Source organism: Oncorhynchus mykiss, chromosome 9 (genome assembly GCF_013265735.2).
Source record: "Oncorhynchus mykiss isolate Arlee chromosome 9, USDA_OmykA_1.1, whole genome shotgun sequence".
Classification (NCBI taxonomy): Eukaryota; Metazoa; Chordata; class Actinopteri; order Salmoniformes; family Salmonidae; genus Oncorhynchus; species Oncorhynchus mykiss.
In genome coordinates this window covers 66,192,331-66,214,851 of record NC_048573.1, presented here as the reverse complement: position 1 = coordinate 66,214,851, position 22,521 = coordinate 66,192,331, and positions in this window count along the sequence as shown.

Genomic DNA, 22,521 nt, shown 5'->3' with positions numbered 1-22,521 from the left:
TCTCCTACTCTAATGGTCAGAGTCAGAGTAAGACATTCACAACACACAAAGTTGTATTTCTTCAAGGTAGTCATGAAAGAATGAATCCAGGGCTGGATTCATACAATATTTATACAGGTTCTTCATATTACTATGTCTGTCGGCAGGTACTACTACGCTCATCCGTTGAGACGCTAAACGACATGCAGTCAGTCGTCAATATGTGTAATACACGGCTGATGTCTTTGTAATCTCTTTAGTGGCTTCCAGATGAGGACAAACTGCCTACAGCTGTAAAGCCATAGAGATACAATATGTGTTCTGTGTGTGTACGTCTGGTGTGCAGCAGTTGAGGCTGGTGGGAGGAGCTATAGGAGGATGGGCTCATTGTAATGGCTGGGATAGATTCACTGGAACGGTATCAAACATATGGAAACCACATTCTATTCCAGTCATTACAATGAGCCCATTCTCCTATAGCGCCACTCACCAGCCTGCACTACACAAGACTCCACTTGTGTGCGTGCGTGTGTGTGTGTGTGTGGCATAGCAGCAGAGACAGAGGAAAAAGGTCCTAGCTTTAGGATATGATGTAGAAAAGTGGTCAGCCCAGACCTACTGCTGGAGGAAGGAGTGGGAGAAACACAACATACAGACCAATTAACACATGTCTCAATGCAGGTCAGAGCATCACTAGATCCAATTAAATATCTACTGATCAGCAGCCCACTGACTTAGACAGTTTGAAAGACTTCAATATAAAAGGTCAATGTGGACATGTAGCATTCATTGAATCATCTAGTTATGACAGCATAACCTTGAGATTGAATAGCTGTTATGTGATGGGAAGACCAGTACTGTATGGTGGCATGCAGCATGTAAAGATTTTACAATGTTTTTCATCTAGTGGAAATGTGAAGATTGTATGGTGCTTTTCATCTAGTGGAAATGTGAAGATTGTATGGTGCTTTTCATCTAGTGGAAATGTGAAGATTGTATGGTGTTTTTCATCTAGTGGAAATGTGAAGATTGTATGGTGTTTTTCATCTAGTGGAAATGTGAAGATTGTATGGTGTTTTTCATCTAGTGGAAATGTGAAGATTGTATGGTGTTTTTCATCTAGTGGAAATGTGAAGATTGTATGGTGTTTTTCATCTAGTGGAATGTGAAGATTGTATGGTGTCTTTAGATCCACAGATGTGTATCATTAACCAGTGTAGATGTAGTGTCACATACAGTACCAGTCAAAAGTTTGGACACACCTACTCATTCAACGGTTTTTCTTTCTTTTTTTACATTTTCTACATTGTAGAATAATACACTGCTCAAAAAAATAAAGGGAACACTAAAATAACACATCCTAGATCTGAAAGAATGAAATATTCTTATTAAATACTTTTTTCCTTACATAGAGTTGAATGTGCTGACAGCAAAATCACACAAGAATTATCAATAGAAATCAAATTTATCAACCCATGGAGGTCTGGATTTGGAGTCACACTCAAAATTAAAGTGGAAAACCACACTACAGGCTGATCCAACTTTGATGTAATGTCCTTAAAACAAGTCAAAATGAGTCTCAGTAGTGTGTGTGGCCTCCACGTGCCTGTATGACCTCCCTACATAGCCTGGGCATGCTCCTGATGAGGTGGCGGATGGTCTCCTGCGGGATCTCCTCCCAGACCTGGACTAAAGCATCCGCCAACTCCAGGACAGTCTGTGGTGCAACGTGGCGTTGGTGGATGGAGCGAGACATGATGTGCCAGATGTGCTCAATTGGATTCAGGTCTGGGGAACGGGCGGGCCAGTCCATATCATCAATGCCTTCCTCTTGCAGGAACTGCTGACACACTCCAGCCACATGAGGTCTAGCATTGTCTTGCATTAGGAGGAACCCAGGGCCAACCGCACCAGCATATGGTCTCACAAGGGGTCTGAGGATCTCATCTCGGTACCTAATGGCAGTCAGGCTACCTCTGGCGAGAACATGGAGGGCTGTGCGGCCCCCCAAAGAAATGCCACCCCACACCGTCAAACCGGTCATGCTGGAGGATGTTGCAGGCAGCAGAACGTTCTCCACGGCATCTCCAGACTCTGTCACGTCTGTCACGTGCTCAGTGTGAACCTGTTTTTGTCTGTGAAGAGCACAGGGCGCCAGTGGCGAATTTGCCAATCTTGGTGTTCTCTGGCAAATGCCAAACGTCCTGCACGGTGTTGGGCTGTATAAGCACAACCCCCACTTGTGGATGTCGGTTCCTCATACCACCCTCATGGAGTCTGTTTCTGACCGTTTGAGCAGACACATGCACATTTGTGGCCTGCTGGAGGTCATTTTGGAGTCTCTAACTATTTTTTGGGCTTTCCTCTGACACCGCCTATTATATAGGTCCTGGATGGCAGGAAGCTTGGCCCCAGTGATGTATTGCGCCATACGCACTACCCTTTGTAGAGCCTTGTGGTCAGATGCCGAGCAGTTGCCATACCAGGCGGTGATGCAACTGGTCAGGATGCTCTCGACGGTGCAGCTGTGGAACTTTTTGAGGATCTGGGGACCCATGCCAAATATTTTCAGTCTCCTGAGAGGGAAAAGGTGTTGTCATACCCTCTATACGACTGTCTTGGTGTGTTTTGATCATGATAGTTCACTCCACTACAGATGTTAATAATGGGGGCCTGTTTGGCTCGCCTTTCTTGTTGTCCACTATCAGCTCCTTTGTCTTGCTCACATTGAGGGAGAGGTTGTTGTCCTGGATCCACACTGCCAGGTCTCTGATCTCCTCCCTATAAGCTTTCTAATCGTTGTCAATGATCAGGCCTACCACTGTTGTGTCGTCGGCAAACTTAATGATGGTGTTGGAATCGTGTTTGGCCACGCAGTTGTGGGTGGTGAGCAGGGAGTGCATGAGGGGACTAAGTACACACCCCTGAGGGGCCCCAGTGTTGAGGTTCAGCGTGGCAGAAGTGTTGTTGCCTACCCTTAACACCTGGGGGCGGCCCGTCAGGAAATCCAGGATCCAGTTGCAGAGGGAGGTGTTTAGTCCCAAGGCCCTTAGCTTAGTGGTGAGCTTCGTAGACACTATTGTCAATAGCTGTAGTCAATTAACAGCATTCTCACAAAGGTGTTCCTTTTGTCCAGGTGAGAATGGGCAATGTGGGGTGCTATTGAGGTTGTGTCATCTGTGGATCTGTTGGGGTGGTACGCGAATTGGAGTGGATCTAGGGTATTCGGGAGGATGCTATTGATGTGAGCCATGACCAGCTTTTCATAGCACTTCATGGCTACTGACGCTATGGGGAGGTAATCATTTAGGCAGGTTACCTTCACTTCCTTGGGCACAGGGACTATGGTGGTTTAATTGAAACATGTAGGTATTAGACTCGGTCAAGGAGAGTTTGAAAATGTCAGTGAAGACACTTGCCAGTTGGTCGCGCATGCTTTGAGTACATGTCCTGGTAATCCGTCTGGCCTCGCGGCTTTGTGAATGTTAACCTCTTTAAAGGTCTTGCTCACATCGGTCCAGAACAGTTGGTGTTCTCGTGCTTGCTTCAGTGTTGCTTGCCTCGAATTGAGCATAAAAGGCATTTAGCTCATCTGGTAGGCTCGCGTCACTGGGCAGGTCGCATTTGGGTTTCCCTTTGTAGTCCGTAATAGTTTTCAATCTTAGTCCTGAATTGATGCTTTGCATGTTCGATGGTTCGTTTGAGGGCATTGCGGGATTTGTTATAAGCATCTGGATCAGTGTCCTGCGTCTTGAAAGCGACAGCTCTAGCCTTTAGCTCGATGCGGATGTTACCTGTAATCCATGGCTTCTGGTTGGGATATGTACGTACGGCCACTGTTGGGACGTCGTCGTCGATGCACTTATTGATGAAGCCGATGACTGAGGTGGTATACTCCTCAATGCCATTGGATGAATCCCGGAACATATTCCAGTCTGTGCTCGCAAAACAGCCCTGTAGCGTAGCATTCGCGTCATCTGACCACTTCCGTATTAAGCGAGTCACTGGTACTTCCTACTTTAGTTTTTGCTTGTATGCAGGAATCAGGAGGATATAATTATGGTCAGATTTGCCAAATGGAGGGTGGGGGAGTTTTGTATGCCTATCTGTTTGTGGAGTAAAGGTGGTCTACAGTCTGTTTTCCTCTGGTTGTACATGTGACATGCAGGTAGAAATGAGGTCAAACGGATATGTTTGCCTGCATTAAAGTCCCCGGCCACTAGGAGCGCCACTTCTGGATGAGCGTTTTCTTGTTTGCTTATGGCCTTATAGAGTTGGTTGAGTGCGGTCTTAGTGCCAGCATCGGTCTGTGGTGGTAAATAGAAGGCTACGAATAATATAGATGAGAAATCTCTTGGTAGATAGTGTGGTCTAAAGCTCATCATAAGATACTCTACCTTAGGCGAGCAATACGTTGAGACCTCTTTAATTTTAGACATCGCGCACCAGCTGTTATCGACAAATGGACACACACCTGCACCCCTCATCTTACCAGATGTAGCGTCTCTGTTCTGCCGCTGCATGAAAAATCCCACCAGCTCTATATTATTTATGTCATCGCTCAGCCACGACTTAAAACATAAGATATTACAGTTTTTAATGTCCCGTTTGTATGATAATCTTGATCATAGGTCATCAATTTTATTCTCCAATGATTGCACATTGGCCAATAGAACGGGTGATAGTTTAGCCCGACCTCCACCCTGTAACGGGAGTGGTCGTCTGAAGAAGAGGAATCGGACCAAAGCGCAGCGTGGTAAGTGTCCATGACTTTTTATTTAAACTGAACACTAAACAAAAATAAGAAAGTGAATAACCGAAACAGTCCTGTCAGGTGCAAAACACTTAACAGAAAACAACTACCCACAAAAACCATGTCGGAAAAAGCTACCTAAGTATGGTTCCCAATCAGAGACGACGATAGACAGCTGTTCCTGATTGAGAACCATACCCGGCCAAAACAAAGAAATAGAAAAAAGAACATAGAATTCCCACCCAAATCACACCCTGACCAAACCAAAATAGAGACATAAAAAGCTCTCTAAGGTCAGGGCGTGACAGTACCCCCTTTTTATCTGTATTTTCTTCACGCAAATGATGGGGATTTGGGCCTGTTCCCGGAAAAGCAGTATATCCTTCTTGTCGGACTTGTTAAAGGAGTTATTTTCGGTCATAAGAGACGGTAGCAGCAACATTATGTACAAAATAAGTACAAAAATAAGTAAAAAAACAACGCAAAAAACCTAACAAAATACCACAGTTGATTAGGAGCATGTAAAACATCCGCAATCCTCTCCAGCGCCATTTTCATGGACATTAGACTAGTAGAAATCTGCCCTTTGGTCTGATGAGTCCATATTTGAGATTTTTGGTTCCCACCACTGTGTCTTTGTGAGACGCCGAGTAGGTGAACAGATCTCCGCATGTGTGGTTCCCACCGTGAAGCATGGAGGAGGAGGTGTGATGGTGTGGGGGTCCTTTGCTGGTGACACTGTCAGTGATCTATTTAGAATTCAAGGCACCAGCATGGCTACCCCTGCATTCTGCAGCGATTCGCCTGTCACACCCTGATCTGTTTCACCTGTTTTCGTGCTTGTCTCCACCCCCCTCCAGGTGTCGCCCATCTTCCCCATTATTCCCAGTGTATTTATACCTGTTGTCTGTTGCCAGTTCGTTTTCTTTCGTCAAGTCTACCAGCGTTTTTTTCACATGCTCCTGTCTTTCAGTAGTTCCTGTTTTCTAGTTTTGACCATTCTGCCTGTCCTGACCCTGAGCCTACTGTTCTTTTCAGACTCTGCTCTGGATTATTGACCTCTGCCTGCCCTTGAGCTGTCATTTGAGTGCAAGAATTCCTCATGAAGCTGGTTGAGAGAATGCTAAGAGTGTTCAAAGCTGTCATCAAGGCAAAGGGTGGCTACTTTGAAGAATCTAAACTTTGAAATATATTTAGATTTGTTTAACACTTTTTTGGTTACTACATGATTCCATGTGTTATTTCATAGTTTTGATGTCTTCACTATTATTCTACAATAGTAAAAATAAAGAGAAACCCTTGAATGAGTAGGTGTGCCCCAACCTTTGACTGGTACTGTACATATAGCTGGTAAATAAATACCAGCCCATTACACACCAAGTCCTTAATTTTAATTCTCCCATATTAACTACTGCTGCTGCTGTCTGACTTTAGTATAATGTTGAGACCAATGTGTTGAGTGGTGATGGACCCCAGTATATTAAATTAGAATATAATCTCTTCATCTACATGACCTTCTCATTAAGATTTTAATCTTAATGAATCTCATATCCGTCAACGTCTGATCGTCTGTTTATCATAGTGACCCTCCCTTTTGGCTTTCTAAACTCAGTTAGCCGTACACAGTATCATGCAGAAGTGGAGCTATGGCCATGAGACCAGTGTGTTGAGTAAACTATATCTTAATGAATATCATATCCCTCATCCTACAACCATCTCTTTATCAATTTGACCCTCCCTCTGTGTTTCTAAACTCAGTTAGCCCACTACAGACAGCATCATGACGTCTAGATAAGCAGTGCAACCTATTCACCCTCAGACCAAGAGACCAGTGGGTTGAGTGGAGAAGGACCAGAGAAGATGATATCTTATTGACTCTCATATGCCTTCTTCTATGATGATCTCCTCCCTCCTTTAGCTCAGTCTACAGTATCATTAGATGTTCAGATATGCAGTTAATCGGTGGACCCTCATCTGCCCTGTGGACATGATTATCCCTAATGACAGTGACTCACAGTAGGTGTTCTCCCTTCCTTCCTTGTTGACGTTTGGTGTTGAAGGAAACCCATGCATTGGTTTCTATTTAAATCTATCAATACATCAATAGGTGCCACAAAGCCCTGGGGATTACAGGAAGCAAGTGAAGTGACAGAAAGGCTGGGCGGGTCAGTCAGACGTTAGTTAGATAGGACGTCACTTTTAATTATGTTGTGATGTTGATGATCTGACATTTTCAGGATGCACACAGAGACAAATTATGCTGTCATTCAACAGCGCTGGTGTCGTGACAACCTCTCTCATTATCTCTCTCTCTCTCATACAGACTGTCTCCCTGTCAAATAGCATGTATCTCTTCCAACCTCGTTTCCCCCTCGACCCGCCTCAGCCAGCCCTAGTTGACTTTGATGTAAAATGCAATGACCTATAAGGCTCATGTATTTTTAAAATCATCATGTCTCCATACAGAACTGTAGAGCCAAAGGATTCAGGTGGTCAAGGTTTTATTCTGTTAGAGGTAACCGTAGCAACATGGGCACTGACATTCAGAGATAAAAGGTGAACACTCATTTGTGGTGATTAAGAAACCATCAGGATCTTATCAGCTCATATCTATCTACCCACTCTGACTCTACCTAGACCTCTGGCACCTTATGCACCTACTACAGGTCTGTGCAGCTGCTGGCCCAGACGTAGCAACAGACCTGGATTTCATTCAAATACATTAGCTAGGCTTTTGACTGAGCCATCCTGGCGTGCCAGATGGTCCAACAACAACGACCATTTGAACCCTGACCTGCACAGTAACTGTACTTTCATAATGTAGGGGAGACATCTTTGCATCCATAGTTCTGTCTATGAATTCGAGTGGTTGCATTTCTCCAGTGGCAATCCCCAGCTTTTACTGAAACATGAGTGGGGAGAACGTGTTCCTATTGTTTCAACTTCTGACTGCCGCTTTAAAGATGATTCCATATGGAGAATGAGTAGGTGTATTACATTCATCCTACATATTTGAAAACCTCCCACACCTAAAACATGAAACCACATTTGTTGCACAACCAAGGAGTAAATTGCAGTGCTATGTCTTATGAAAGACTGTTTGCCATATGTTCTTATCATGACAGTATGACATCTGTGTGTTATGAACAGTAATGCAATCAACCAAAGAAGGAAGAAGCTGTCTGTTATAGATGTCAGCTGTCACTTACAGAGGAAAGGCTTTGAGAAAAAATGATCAATCTGATGCGTTGTAGTGTGTGTGTGGGCATCTTTATGTGTTTGTGTGTGCCGGGAGGGGCTCTTAGGATAACCTTGGGTCATCATTCAGTGTGCTGTATTGTGTGTGTGGGCGTTATTATGTGTCCTGTCCCCTCTCTCTGTCTGCTCTACACATATACACTATATATACAAAAGTATGTGGACACCGCTTCAAATTAGTGGATTTGGATATTTCAACCACACCATTGCTGACAGGCGTATAAAATCCAGCACACTGCAAGGCAATCTCCATAGACAAACATTGGCAGTAGAATGGTCAAACTGAAGAGCTCAGTGACTTTCAACGTGGCACCGTCATAGGATGCCATCTTTCCAAAAAGTCAGTTCGTCAAATTTCTGCCCTGATAGAGATGCCCCGGTCAACTATAAGTGCTGTTATTGTAAAGTGGAAATGTCTAGGTGCAACAACAGCTCAGATGCTAAGTGGTAGGCCACACAAGCTCACAGAACGGGATCGCCAAGTGCTGAAGCGTGTAGCACGTAAAAATTATCTGTCCTCGGTTCTAACACTCACAACCAACTTCCAAACTGCCTCTGGAAACAACGTCAGCACAAGAACTGTTCATCGGGAGCTTCATTAAATGGGTTTCCATGGCTGAGCAGCCGCACACAAGCCTAAGATCACCATGTGCAATGCCAAGTGTTGGCTGGAGCAGTGGAAACGCGTTCTCTGAAGTGATGAATAACGCTTCACCATTTGGCAGTTTGACGGATGAATCTGGGTTAGGCAGGAGCCAGGAGCACGCTACCTACCAGAATGCATAGTGTCAACTGTAAAGTTTTGTGGTTCGGGCTAAGCCCCTTAGTTCCAGTGAAGGGAAACCTTAACGATACAATGACATTCTAGACAATTCTGTGCTTCCAACTTTGTTGCAACAGTTTGGGGAAGGCCCTTTCCTGTTTCAGCATGACAATGCCCCTGTGGAGAAAGCGAGGTCCATACAGAAATGGTTTGTTGAGATCAGTGTGGAAGAACTTGACTGGCTTGCATAGAGCCCTGACCTCAACTTCACTGAACACCTTTGGGATGAATTGGAACGCCAACTGCAAACCAGGCCTAATCACCCAACATCACTGCCTGACCTCACTAATGCTATTGTGGCTGAACAGAAGCAGCAAAGGGGGGACCAACTCCATATTAATGCCCATGATTTTGGAATGAGATGTTCGACGAGCAGGTGTCCACATACTTTTGGTAATGTAGTTGCTGACAGGGACAGCAACCAATCACAATCAGCAAGATGTCATCCCTTCCTGAACACCAGCAGAGAAACCAACTGTACTGGGAATACATAAATAAAGTAACACACATTCGTAGGCAGACACGCACAAACGTATGCATGCAGGCATACACACACACACACACACCGGGTTGAATGTCATTAAGAAAATAGTTTTGTGATCCAAGAAGTAATCATCTAGTTTTTCAAAAGTATCTGATTACAACACTTTTGCTGGTAACTTAACTGATTACGGTTAGTTTTTGTTGTTGTACTGAACTAGATAGTAATAGTAGCTGGTTATCTTATTGTCACGCCCTGACCATAGAGAGCTGTTTATTCTCTATGTTGTTAAGGGCGGGGTGTGAATAAGGGTGGGTTATCTAGGGGAATTGTATATCTATGTTGGCCTGGTATGGTTCCCAATCAGAGGCAGCTGTTTATCGTTCTCTCTGATTGGGGATCATATTTAGGTAGCCATTTCCCCTTTGTGGGATCTTGTCTGGGTATAGTTGCCTGTGAGCATTATTATAGCGTTACGTTTCGTCTGTTTGCGTTGTTGTTTTGTTCTTTGAAGTTTTCTATTCCAAAAGAAAGGATGGAAACATACCACGCTGCACCTTGGTCTACTCCTTTTGACGAATGTGACACTTACCCATGATTTTGCACAACGATTTCAGTCAATTAGTCCTGGTTTTAGTCAAAGTACAGTATGATATATTTGGGCTTGAAGTGAAAAATCCGAACTGCTCACTTTGTGCAAATCCATGTGAATGTGGTGTCCTTTCCTATGATATGATTTACACATTATTTTCAGCCTACATTTCATTTCAGGGCTGGGTTTAATTTTAATCTTACCACCCACCATCATGACATTGTTTATTCATCATAAACAGGTGCAAAGTTAGTCCTCTTCGCAACTGAGATGATCTAAACAGCCTTGTGTCCACTTTGCCGTCTATGCCACGGAGCTAAATTAAAATAGCAAAATTATGTTTTTTTGCATCTCCACTTTTTACATAATCCATTGGATTATTCGTCAATTTTCACTTTTTTTTGTAATTGGTCTGTTTAAAAAAATATATATGTATGATCATTTTATAAACAGTATAATTGCATATGATAGCATTTTGATAGACCTGCTTAGCTTTGATATTTGTTACCGACTATCAATGTGCAATTATGAGATAGTTATTGAGAGATCTCTTAAGAACTAAAAAGATTCATGGTTGCTATCAAAGTCATTCAAAAGGGTAGGATTATTAACAGAGCCAATCAAAAGTTAGACAAAGTCAGTGGCACAAAATATCTCCTTCTAAAGTGGATATTTGGTTGCATTTGAACTTTGTTCTGCTTTTAAAATGGTTGAAAGTGCAGTGATAACACATTTAGATGGCAACTATACCAGAAATCAGACATGGTTTTTCCATTGGAATTTGGTTGTGCGTTTAGATGGTTGAAGCATAACACACTGGGAATTCAACACACTTCTGTCTGTCTGTTTGAGTGGGTGAATAAAGGTTGGAATCTGATTTGATCAACGTCTCAACCAAAAATTACCCACATTTCCACGTTAAGATGACATGATGGGCCCAGTGGGTATGATGTTGTTAAATGTACTTGTAACAGATGGCAATGTTGCCATTAGCTAGAAAAGTCTGTCAAAGTTAGTCTCCCTCTAGTCTTCTACTCATCGAACTGCAAGCCCAGCTCCCCTCCTTTCCTCTCCTCTGCATGTGTAGCTTCTCCCTCTAGTCTTCTACTCATCTAACTACAAGCCCAGCTCCCCTCCTCTCATCCTTTCCTCTCCTCTGCATATGTCCCTTCTCCCTCTAGTCTTCTACTCATCTAACTGCAAGCCCAGCTCCCTTCCTTTCCTCTCCTCTGCATGTGTCCCTTCTCCGTCTAGTCTTCTACTCATCTAACTGCAAGCCCAGCTCCCTTCCTTTCCTCTCCTCTGCATGTGTCCCTTCTCCGTCTAGTCTTCTACTCATCTAACTGCAAGCCCAGCTCCCCTCCTCTCATCCTTTCCTCTCCTCTGCATATGTCCCTTCTCCCTCTAGTCTTCTACTCATCTAACTGCAAGCCCAGCTCCCCTCCTCTCATCCTTTCCTCTCCTCTGCAGGTGTCCCTTCTCCCTCTAGTCTTCTACCCATCTACCTGCAGGCCATCCTATCTCTTCATTTTGTTTATCTTAGTGCTAGCTGGTCCATCAGGTGTTGTGAAACGTTAAATTACCCAACCAACGTGTCCAAGACCCCTGCGCCCTGGGCATAATGCCGTAACGACTCAGGAAGGCACGCACCTGAAGTCTGTGTCCACTTGAAATGCAGGAAATTGTGGCTGCTCTCGTTAATTGATGCTCCGCAGCTAATGGGACTGTGACAGGTTTTGAGACGTTCGCTGTTGTTTTGGGCTCTGGGTCTGTGACTGTGCTAGCTGTATTCTTTACTGCGGTATGAGTTAAGAGCTGGTGATATAATATTACTCAGCTCAGCTCCCATGCATCAAGCAACCCTCTGTGTGTGTCTTGTGGACTGGTGCCCCACCCCAACCAGACCCCTCTTCCACATACTCATCAGGAAGATGGATTTTCAGTGGAAATGGATGGGCATGACAGGGATCATGGTGGTTCAGGCAATAACAGAGACAGAGATTGTAAAACACTAAACCCTTCCAGATTGCATTATGCACCTACTGATTGCATGGGAGCGGTCTGGAAGAAAACAAACAAATTCATTTTTTGGTGTAATTCCCCTTTAATTGTGCATCTGGCCCTTTAGTTGCGAGTCCAGCGAGTGAGGAAAGAGCCTTCTAATGTGCCAGTCTAGCGATGATTCTCTACTGCTGTTGCTTATTTCATGGCAAAGTTTGCAAATAACAAATAATAGATACAAATGATATACTTACTCATGATATACTTCTGCCAGTTAAGCCTACTTTGCAGTTAACATTTAACTGAGAAGGTTTTGGGGAAAGTAGTTCTGTCAACCCACAAGATGGTTATCACATCAACTGGCTACTCACGGAGTGATAGACAAACACGCTCACCACACAGACAGAAAGGGGCAATATTGGGGTGAGATAATGTCAATGTTGCGTTGGTTGGATAGTAGCTGGGAGCTTGTGGTGTCTGACACTTGTGAGATTTGTTAATGACAGTTTGCGATGGAACACATGAAAAATGTCATGTACTTTCGGAATTGTTTGGTGAGCTAGTCATAAGTGGGCTGCAAGCTACTGATAGCTCCGATCAACTTGTTAGAGACCCCTGCTGTAGACTGTAGGCAGAGCAACACAGAGCTCAGTGGGCTCCTCTACCAACTGGCTCCTCTACCAACTGTAGGCAGGGTAACTGGCAGAGCAACACAGAGCTCAGTGTGCTCCTCTAACAGCAGGCGCCTCCTCCAGTTGTCTCCTCTTCAAGCTGGCTCCTCTACTAGCTGGCTCCTCTACCAGCTGGCTCCTCTACCAGCTGGCTCCTCTACCAGCTGGCTCCTCTACCAGCTGGCTCCTCTACCAGCTGGCTCCTCTACCAGCTGGTTCCTCTACCAGCTGGCTCCTCTACTAGCTGGCTCCTCTAACAGCGTGTTTCTCATGGAGTGTAGGCCTAAAAAACTTCACTGGAGAGAGATGAGCAACACATGGAAAAGTTTCTGATCACACTCATCATGTCGACCATCCCCTACTCACTGAAAGGTTGCCTGAAATGTGCCTTGACCCGGCGTCTTGCAAGTGGTTTGGGAGCTATCTGTCAAACAGGACACGTGTGCTTTCTGATGGTGTCAAGTCAAGCTACCATGCTATTACTGAAGGTGTCCTGCAAGGGTCGATTTTGGGACCTGTCCTCTGTACTATTTAGATAAATAATATTGGTCTATCTGCATAAACCTGGAACATTCATCTGTATGCAGATGACGCCGTTGTGTGAGATCTGTTAGATCTGCAATCTGATTTTGTTGCTTTGCAAATCAAGAAACCCAGCCTAAAACCCCAAACAGCAAGCAATGCAGGTGTAGAAGCACGGTGGCTAGGAAAAACTCCCTAGAAAGGCCAAAACTTAGGAAGAAACCTAGAGAGGAACCAGGCTATGAAGGGTGGCCAGTCCTCTTCTGGCTGTGCCGGGTGGAGATTATAACAGAACATGGCCAAGATGTTCAAATGTCCATAAATGACCCGCATGGTCAAATAATAGTAATCACAGTGAATAGCCGCAGGCAGAACAGTTGAAACTGGAGCAGCAGCACGGCCAGGTGGACTGGGGACAACAAGGAGTCATCATGCCAGGTAGTCCTGAGGCATGGTCCTAGGGCTCAGGTCCACCGAGAGAGAGAAAGAAAGAGAGAATTAGAGAGAGCATACTTAAATTCACATAGGACACCGGATAAGACAGGAGAAATACTCCAGATATAACAAACTGACCCTAGCCCTCCGACACAAACTACTCCAGCATAAATACTGCAGGCTGAGACAGGAGGGGTCAGGAGACACTGTGGCCCCATCCGATGATACCCCCGGACAGGGCCAAACAGGCAGGAAATAACCCCACCCACTTTGCCAAAGCACAGCCCCCACACCACTAGAGGGATATCTTCAACCACCAACTTACCATCCTGAGACAAGGCCGAGTATAGCCCATAAAGATCTCCGCCACGGCACAACCCAAGGGGGGGTGCCAACCCAGACAGGAAGACCACGTCAGTGACTCAACCCACTCAAGTGACACACCCCTCCTAGGGACGGCATGGAAGAGCACCAGTAAGCCGGTGACTCAGCCCCTGCAATAGGGTTAGAGGCAGAGAATCCCAGGGGAGAGAGGGGAACCGGCCAGGCAGAGACAGCAAGGGCGGTTCATTGCTCCAGTGACTTTCCGTTCACCTTCACACTCCTGGGCCAGACTACACTCAATCATAGGACCTACTGAAGAGATGAGTCTTCAATTAAGACTTAAAGGTTGAGACAGAGTCTGCGTCTCTGACATGGGTAGGCAGACCATTCCATAAAAATGGAGCTCTATAGGAGAAAGCCCTGCCTCCAGCTGTTTGCTTAGAAATTCTAGGGACAATTAGGAGGCCTGCGTCTTGTGACCGTAGCGTACGTGTAGGCAGGACTAAATCGGAAAGAAAGGTAGGAGCAAGCCCATGTAATGCTTTGTAGGTTAGCAGTAAAACCTTGAAATCAGCCCTTGCCTTAACAGGAAGCCAGTGTACGGAGGCTAGCACTGGAGTAATATGATCACATTTGTTGGTTCTAGTCAGGATTCTAGCAGACGTATTTAGCACTAACTGAAGTTTATTTAGTGCTTTATCCTGGTAGCCGGAAAGTAGAGCATTACAGTAGTCTAACCTAGAAGTAACAAAAGCATGGATTAATTTTTCTGCATCATTTTTGGACAGAACAGTTCTGATTTTTAAATGTTATGTAAATGGAAAAAAAAACTGTCCTCGAAACCGTCTTGATATGTTCGTCAAAAGAGAGATTAGGGTCCAAAGTAATGCAGAGGTCCTTCACAGTTTAATTTGAGACGACTGTACAACCATCAAGATTGTCAGATTCAACAGAAGATCTCTTTGTTTCTTGGGACCTAGAACAAGCATCTCTTTGCAGAAAGTCCTTGTTGATTTAAAATTGGTACTGAATGGGGGGGGGGGGGGGGGGGGGGGGACTACATCTATGCTATTTTCTAATTCTCATAGAAATATTTCAGGTGGCTTACACATTTCTGCATTGGAGGGTTCTTTCATCAAGCAGGTTCTCGCTTATAAATATCTGGCTTTTGGATTGACAATAATTTGACGTTTAAAAACATGCAGATGAGCTAGTAAAGAAGCCGAGATGTAAATAAGGCTTATTTTTTATAAATAGATTGTGCCTCTACCTAAACAGCAGGAAGCAGATTGTACAGTCAACTTTCCTGCCAGTTCTTGACTATGGTGACACATTTTGAATTTGTTGTATTGTTCTCCTCAGGCCACCATTGTTTATTATTATTATTTTACCTTTATTTAACTAGGAAAGTCACCGGCCAAACCGGGGCGACGCTGGGCCAATTGGGCGCCGCCCTATGGGACTCCCAATCACAGCCGGTTGTGATACAGCCTGGATTGTAAATTAGATCCTGGTCTCAATGGGTTCCCCTGAATAAATAACATTTTAATAAATCAAAATTAAGACTGTCTACAACATTCCACTATCCCTCCCTGACTGACATTATCTTTTTTTTGATTGTGCTTATAAGTGCTGCACTTCAGCTGTCAACACCCCTCCTTGTCCTTCTTCCAGGGAGAGAGCTCATTCTCACCCACCAAACTGATGCCGTCTAGGTGGTGTGTCAGTCAGACAGCGACACATGCTAGGCAGTCACACAACAAAGCCATCCCCTGTGGTACTCAGACTGTTAAATAGACTAATTTAGTGGGAAGACACCTGAAACAGAAAAGCATGAAAGGGAAGAGAGTGACCACCAAAGACACCAACCAAGGGTAACAGTATTGGCCAAAGACAGCAATGGGCTTCACATGGTTCTGCTTCCACATTCTCAAGTAATGACATCCTGTATTGGTCTGCAGAAGTAGAACACACAGGTTGTCATGAGACGGAAAAGTCCGGACAGATGTCCACCAGCTTACACATACGCACACACACATGCCTGCACACACGCACACACACCAGCAGACCAATACCTAAATATATGAAGACCACTACCTAAATATATTAAGACCACTAAATTCATATATTAAGACTATAACCTAAATATATCAAGACCACTACCTAAATACATCAAGACCACTACCTAAATATATCAAGACCACTACCTAAATATATCAAGACCACTACCTAAATATATCAAGACCACTACCTAAATATATCAAGATCACTACATTCATATATTAAGACCATTACCTAAATATATCAAGACCACTACTTAAATAACAATTCATAGAATAGCATGTCTAAAGTATGCTTTGAAGTCCATTCACATCTGCAATTAATCAAACTAAAGTTTCATCTGATTCATGATTCATTTGTGAAAATGTAGTACTTTGAAAAGTTTGACGCATCATGCTCCTGTTGTTCTCTTTTGCTTAGAATGTAATTGAGATTTTTTTTGGTACCAATTTCTATGGTTGAAAACCCATCTCATGACTGTCAAGAGGGCAGATTGCTACAGATGTAGAGACAAGAATACAAACAAATAGAGCCAGTGGGAAGAAACACTGATTACCCCCAGTGACAAATACTAATGTCTTCATCTTCGCTATCACTAAACTACTTTTCTTTCTCCTCCAACTGGATGGCGAGCAGTAAACGGGCACCAATGCTAACAGAAGCACCAGAGCTGTCCCCTGATAAGATGTTTGAGGCTAAACAACATTGAAGTGTCTTATTTTTCTCCAGTTTCTCTCGTTTCTCCTGTTGTCATAAAAGATAGTGTAGAAACAGATTTTTGAGCAGAATACAAAAACACTTTCAGGACCTAACTAAAGAACTTTGAAACCAGACACACACACACACCACACCACAATGGAAGCGTGTTTCAATGAAAATAGTGTTTAAAATTAAATCCCACTACGTACAGTATGTACATATCCCAACCAGAACCCATCGATTACAGGCAACATCCGCACTGAGCTAAAGGCTAGAGCTGCCGCTTTCAAGGAGCGGGACACTGATCCGGACGCTTATAAGAAATCCTGCTATAGCCTCAAACGAACCATCAAGCAGGCAAAGCGTCAATACAGGACAAAGATTTAATCCTACTACACCGGCTCTGATGCTAGTCGGATGGGGCAGGGCTTGCAAACTATTACAGACTACAAAGGGAAACCCAGCTGCGAGCTGCCCAGTGATGTCAGCCTACCAGAAGAGCTAAATGTATTTTATGCTAGCATCGAGGCAAGCAACAGTGAAGCATGCATGAGAGGACCAGCTGTTCCAGGGCTGTTCCAGAAAACACTTTCAGGACCAAACTGGAGATTACTGAAACCAGACAAACACGCACCACAGGAGGTTGGTGGCACCTTAATTGGGGAGGTCGTGCTTGTGGTCCATGTCTGAAGCGGAATAGGTGGAATGATAACAAATATATCAAACATATGGTTTCCAGGTGTTTAATGCCATTCCATCTGTTCCATTCCAGTTATTATTATGAGCTGTCCTCCTTTCAGCAGCCTCCCATGGCGCACACGACAATGGAAGTGTATTTCAGTGCAAATGGTATTTCACATCAAATCCCATTAACATCCCTGCCCGACAGTCTTATAGCCTTAGAGGAATATACCACCAGCCTAGCAATCAAATGATCATTTAGATGAAAGTGACATCTTGAGGTGTCAGAGTTCAGGCAGAAACAATCATGTACCCTACAGAGTCCAGGGTCCATAGGAGCCTAGACACACAGGAAATATCCTCAGTTTCATTACAGACCAATAATTCAATTACTGACATGTGCCTCTCAACTCTTATCTTGTGGGGAGGAGTCGGGGTGTCTGTGGAAGATCTCCACCAATACACTCCTGGATTTCCTCTGAGGTTTTGAGAAGGAAGCCAGAAGAGAGGGAGCAAGGAATTTTGAGCTCCACATCAGACATCCACTGATTGTATTTATTTCTGGCTTCCATGTGTCGCTGTTGGCTGAAGAGAACAGCAGGGGTACAGAGAGCGTGGGACTGTGTTTCCTTAAGTTTGGGTGGTGTGAGCTCACACGTAGTAGTCTGACACCTCCTTCAGACTAACACACACACACAGGCATACAAAAAAATCTAATAAATTGTTCTTTGTCACATGCTTCTTTCATGACGTTGCCCTCTTTGGGTACAGCAAGCACCATCCCCCTCTCCCTGCTCCTTTAACCATATTGTGTCCTCATGGACACAATATGAGAAGGTATAAAAGATCGGTGAAGAATCCAGCTACGAACTGGTCCGTTTGTAACAACTTGGGGAAGCTCATGGGAGACGGTGCGGCCACATTACCATAACGCTGTTTATATAATAGCCTCAGATATGAGGTTTACATCTAATTGTTGTATAAGATGAATGAGTGAGGTTGATACTGTTTGTAAAATTGTGTAATGTGATTTTGGACTGTTTAATGAAGGAAACTCCAATCCCCTTTTGAGTTTAACTAAATCAGAGGAACGCCCAAGAGCCCAGTTAGGGTCAGGCATCCTGGGGCAGCCATTGTTCTGCAATTCTGAATATTACACAACTTTGAGAAATTCTAAGTAGACCATGTTACTCTCAATCACGGGAGGACAAAGGCTACAGACCATTGCTGAATCTTTTAACCATACCACGGGGTTAAACTCTTAGACTATCGATACCGACAGAATAAGAACAAGTCTTAGATATTAATTACTAGTCTGCAGCTAGGAATTCAGTATCATTGAACGTGAAGAACGACAACCGCCGAAACATCCATTCTACAACAACATGAATGAATGTCACTCTGAACCAACCACTATAACCACGACAGAGAGAGACAGACAATTCTACAAAAGAAACAAACTTTTCACCAGCGATCCAGACGACACACTGAGCGTAAATATATATATTGATTGCAATTGTTCCCGAATGAGTGAGCGTTCATGTGTAAACGATTAGCATTTAAATTGTTATAATTATTAACTCTGTAGTGACTTCTTAGTCGACCCCCACTTCCCCTTTTGTCTAACAAGCCACCATGCCGGTTTAGCCCACTAAGGCAAATTCTCCTATCATTACATTTACCTTGTTTGTTTGTTTGTTCATGCATTTCTGTGAATTACTTACTTAGTAATAAATAAATGATTTAAGACAATTGATGAATGGATGACTCATAGTGAAGACTGGGTTCGTGCAGATAACCAACAATTTACGACGTTTGGAATGAGACTAACATGAGGTAAAGTAAATAATTCATTAATTCGAAGACTAATTGATCAGATAAAATATCTGAATTTGCCCTAGTGGGCTAAACTGGCATGGCGGCTTGTTAGACAAAAGGGAAGTGGGGGTCGACTAAGAAGTCACTACAGAGTTAATAATTATAACAATTTAAATGCTAATAGTTTCCTATCATTTCTTGTAACCATATTTACTTTTTTTATTTTTATGCATTTCTGTTCATTACTTAGTTAGTAATAAATAAATGATTTAAGACAATTGATGTATGGATGACTCATAGTGAAGCCTGGGTTCGTGCAGAAAACCAACAATTTACGACGTTTGGAATGAGACTAACGTGAGGAAAAGTAAATAATTAATTAGAAGACTATTGATCAGATATGAAAATATCTGAAAGGTTATATTGGGAAATTATAACTTTGTAATCTGAATATTTTCCTTGGTGCCCCGACTTCCTAGTTAATTACAGTTACATGATTAATCAGTTTGATCACGTAATACTAATTACAGAGAATCTTTGATAAAAAAAGTCTTCAATTTACTGATAGTAAAGACACAACACTTCATAAATAGGTGTAGACTAACAGTGGAATGCTTAGTTACGAGCCCTTCCCAACAATGTAGAGAGAAAAAAAAGAAATTATAGAAAAATAATAACACAAGGAATAAATACACATTGAGTAACGATAACGTGGCTATATATACAGAGAACCAGTACCGAGTTGATGTGCAGTGTTACGAGGTAGTTGAGGTAGATACTTGTATGTACATATAACTATGAAGTGACTAGGCAACAGGATAGATAACAAACAGTATCAGCAGCATATGTGGTGTGTGTGTGTGTGTGTGTGTGTGTGTGTGTGTGTGTGTGTGTGTGTAAACATTATGCGTGCGTTGAGGTGTCAGTGTAAGTGTGTGAGTATGTGGAAGCCCAGTGTGTGTGCATAGAGTTAATGGCCCTCTCCACTACAGCCCCATCGATGTGGATGGGGGGATGCTCACCCCTCCATTTCCTGTATTCCAAGATAAGCTCCTTTGACTTGCATAAGCAGATATACTCACAACATCTGCCCCTGGGACTCATTGACAATGGATTATCAGCTGTCTCCTGTCCTAGCCTGTTTACAGATATATTTGTTTTTACACCCACAGGCTCTACTCAGCAACTTCATCCTCTCTCTCTCTCTCGCTCTCTCTCTATTTCTCTCTCCCTTCTCTTGTCCTTCCATACCTGTGAAATCATATTACAGCTCTCTAATGACGTCAACCCTCTATTCAACTCCTCTCAACTGTTTTGACGACATGAAACTTAAAAGCCTGTCCAAATGGAAGATGAGAAAGGCAGACTACCAGGGTATTATATCCTGTCTGTGTCTGTGGTTTCTTCACCATTCAAGGGTCATATTAATATGTTGCAGCTCCTCTGCTGTCTTTCATTGGTGTTCTACAGTACATCTACTCAACTTATTTCACCCACCGGGAGATGGACGTAATAGATTTCATTTCCTGAGTCACGGTAAACACTCTTCATGAACTAGCCTACTTGAGACATGTTCTTCTCCTACTGTATAACAAGAGTGTAAACTGCCAACTCCACGGTGAAATAGACGTCTTTTGACAAATGGGTGGTGCATCATCGGCAAGTAGAGTATGTGGTCATCCCAGTAAATAAACAAAAATACATCTGTTACTTAGGGTACAGCAGGTGAACAAAAGTGCAGACTCAGATGAGGAGACAGGGATAAGGTAACCAAGGTATTTACTGAAAAGCAGGGGGAGATGGGCTGCAGGCCAGGGGGAGCTGGGGTGTGTAGCAGGGAACCAGGAACTGAGGCTGGGGCAAGGGGAGTATGGACAGGGTAAGCAGGTCCGGAGCAGAATCCAAGGAAGCAGTAGAGCAGGGGTCCAGGGCAAACGGCTTGAAATGCAGATGGACTGAGCAGAGGCTACGATCTGGCAGCGTGGAAGTGGCAGGGCTGAGTATTTGTAGAGGTCTTGATTATGGAACAGATTGCAGCTGGTGGGGATCTGCTCTGACTCCAGCACACCTGTCTCCACTCACACAATCAGATACACCCGCACAGAGAGAGGGAGAGAGCACTGGGGGAGTGGCGGCACGTTAGGGAGACACAGGAGGAGAAGTAGAGGGCGTGGCAGGGGCAGATGTAACACCCAGTTTAAACCACCCATTTTTACTTCCAGGTTTTGTGGTTTACGGCCAATATACCAAAGCTAAGGGCTGTATCCAGGCACTCTGTGTTGCGTCGTGCATAAGAACAGCCCTTATCCATGGTATACTGGCCATATACCACACCATCTCGGTCCTTATTGCTTAATAAATAAACTGGGTGGTTCGAGCCCTGATTGCTGCATGGCTGAAAGCCGTGGTATATCAGACCGGGTATGACAAAACATTTATTTTTACTATTCTAATTACAGTTTATAATAGCAAAAAGGCACCTTGGGGGTTTGTGGCTGTGCACAGAGACTCTGCGTTGCGTCGTGCCTAAGAACAGCCCTTAGCAGTGGTATATCGGCCATATACCACACCCCCTTGGGCCTTACTACTTAAATATACCATGCTTAAGGGCTGTTTCTATGCACGACACAAAGCGGAGCGCCTGGATACAGCCCTTGGAAGTGGTATGTTGGCCATATACTGTACCAAACTCCTTAGTGCCTTACTGATATTTAAAACGGTTACCAACATAAATACAGTGCCTTCGGAAAGTAAAGACCCCTTGACTTTTTCCACATTTTGTTACGTTACAGCCTTATTCTAAAATGTATTCAATTGTTTTTTCCCCTTATTAATCTACCAACAATACCCCATAATGAGAAAAAAACAGGTTTTTAGAAATATAACATTTACGTAAGTATTCAGACCCTTAGTACTTTGTTGAAGCAGCTTTGGCAGCGATTACAGCATCAAGTCTTCTTGGGTATGATGCTACAAGCTTAGAATAGAATCAGGGCCGATTTCTGGTCCCTGTCCTCAAGGGAATAAATTGTCTGGTATGATAGCAACTGGGACGATTTCTGGTCCCTGTCCTCAAGGGAATACATTGTCTGGTATGATAGCAACTGGGACGATTTCTGGTCCCTGTCTTCAAGGGAATAAATTGTCTGGTATGATAGCAACTGGGACGATTTCTGGTCCCTGTCCTCAAGGGAATAAATTGTCTGGTATGATAGCAACTGGGACGATTTCTGGTCCCTGTCCTCAAGGGAATACATTGTCTGGTATGATAGCAACTGGGACGATTTCTGGTCCCTGTCCTCAAGGGAATACATTGTCTGGTATGATAGCAACTGGGACGATTTCTGGTCCCTGTCCTCAAGGGAATAAATTGTCTGGTATGATAGCAACTGGGACGATTTCTGGTCCCTGTCCTCAAGGGAA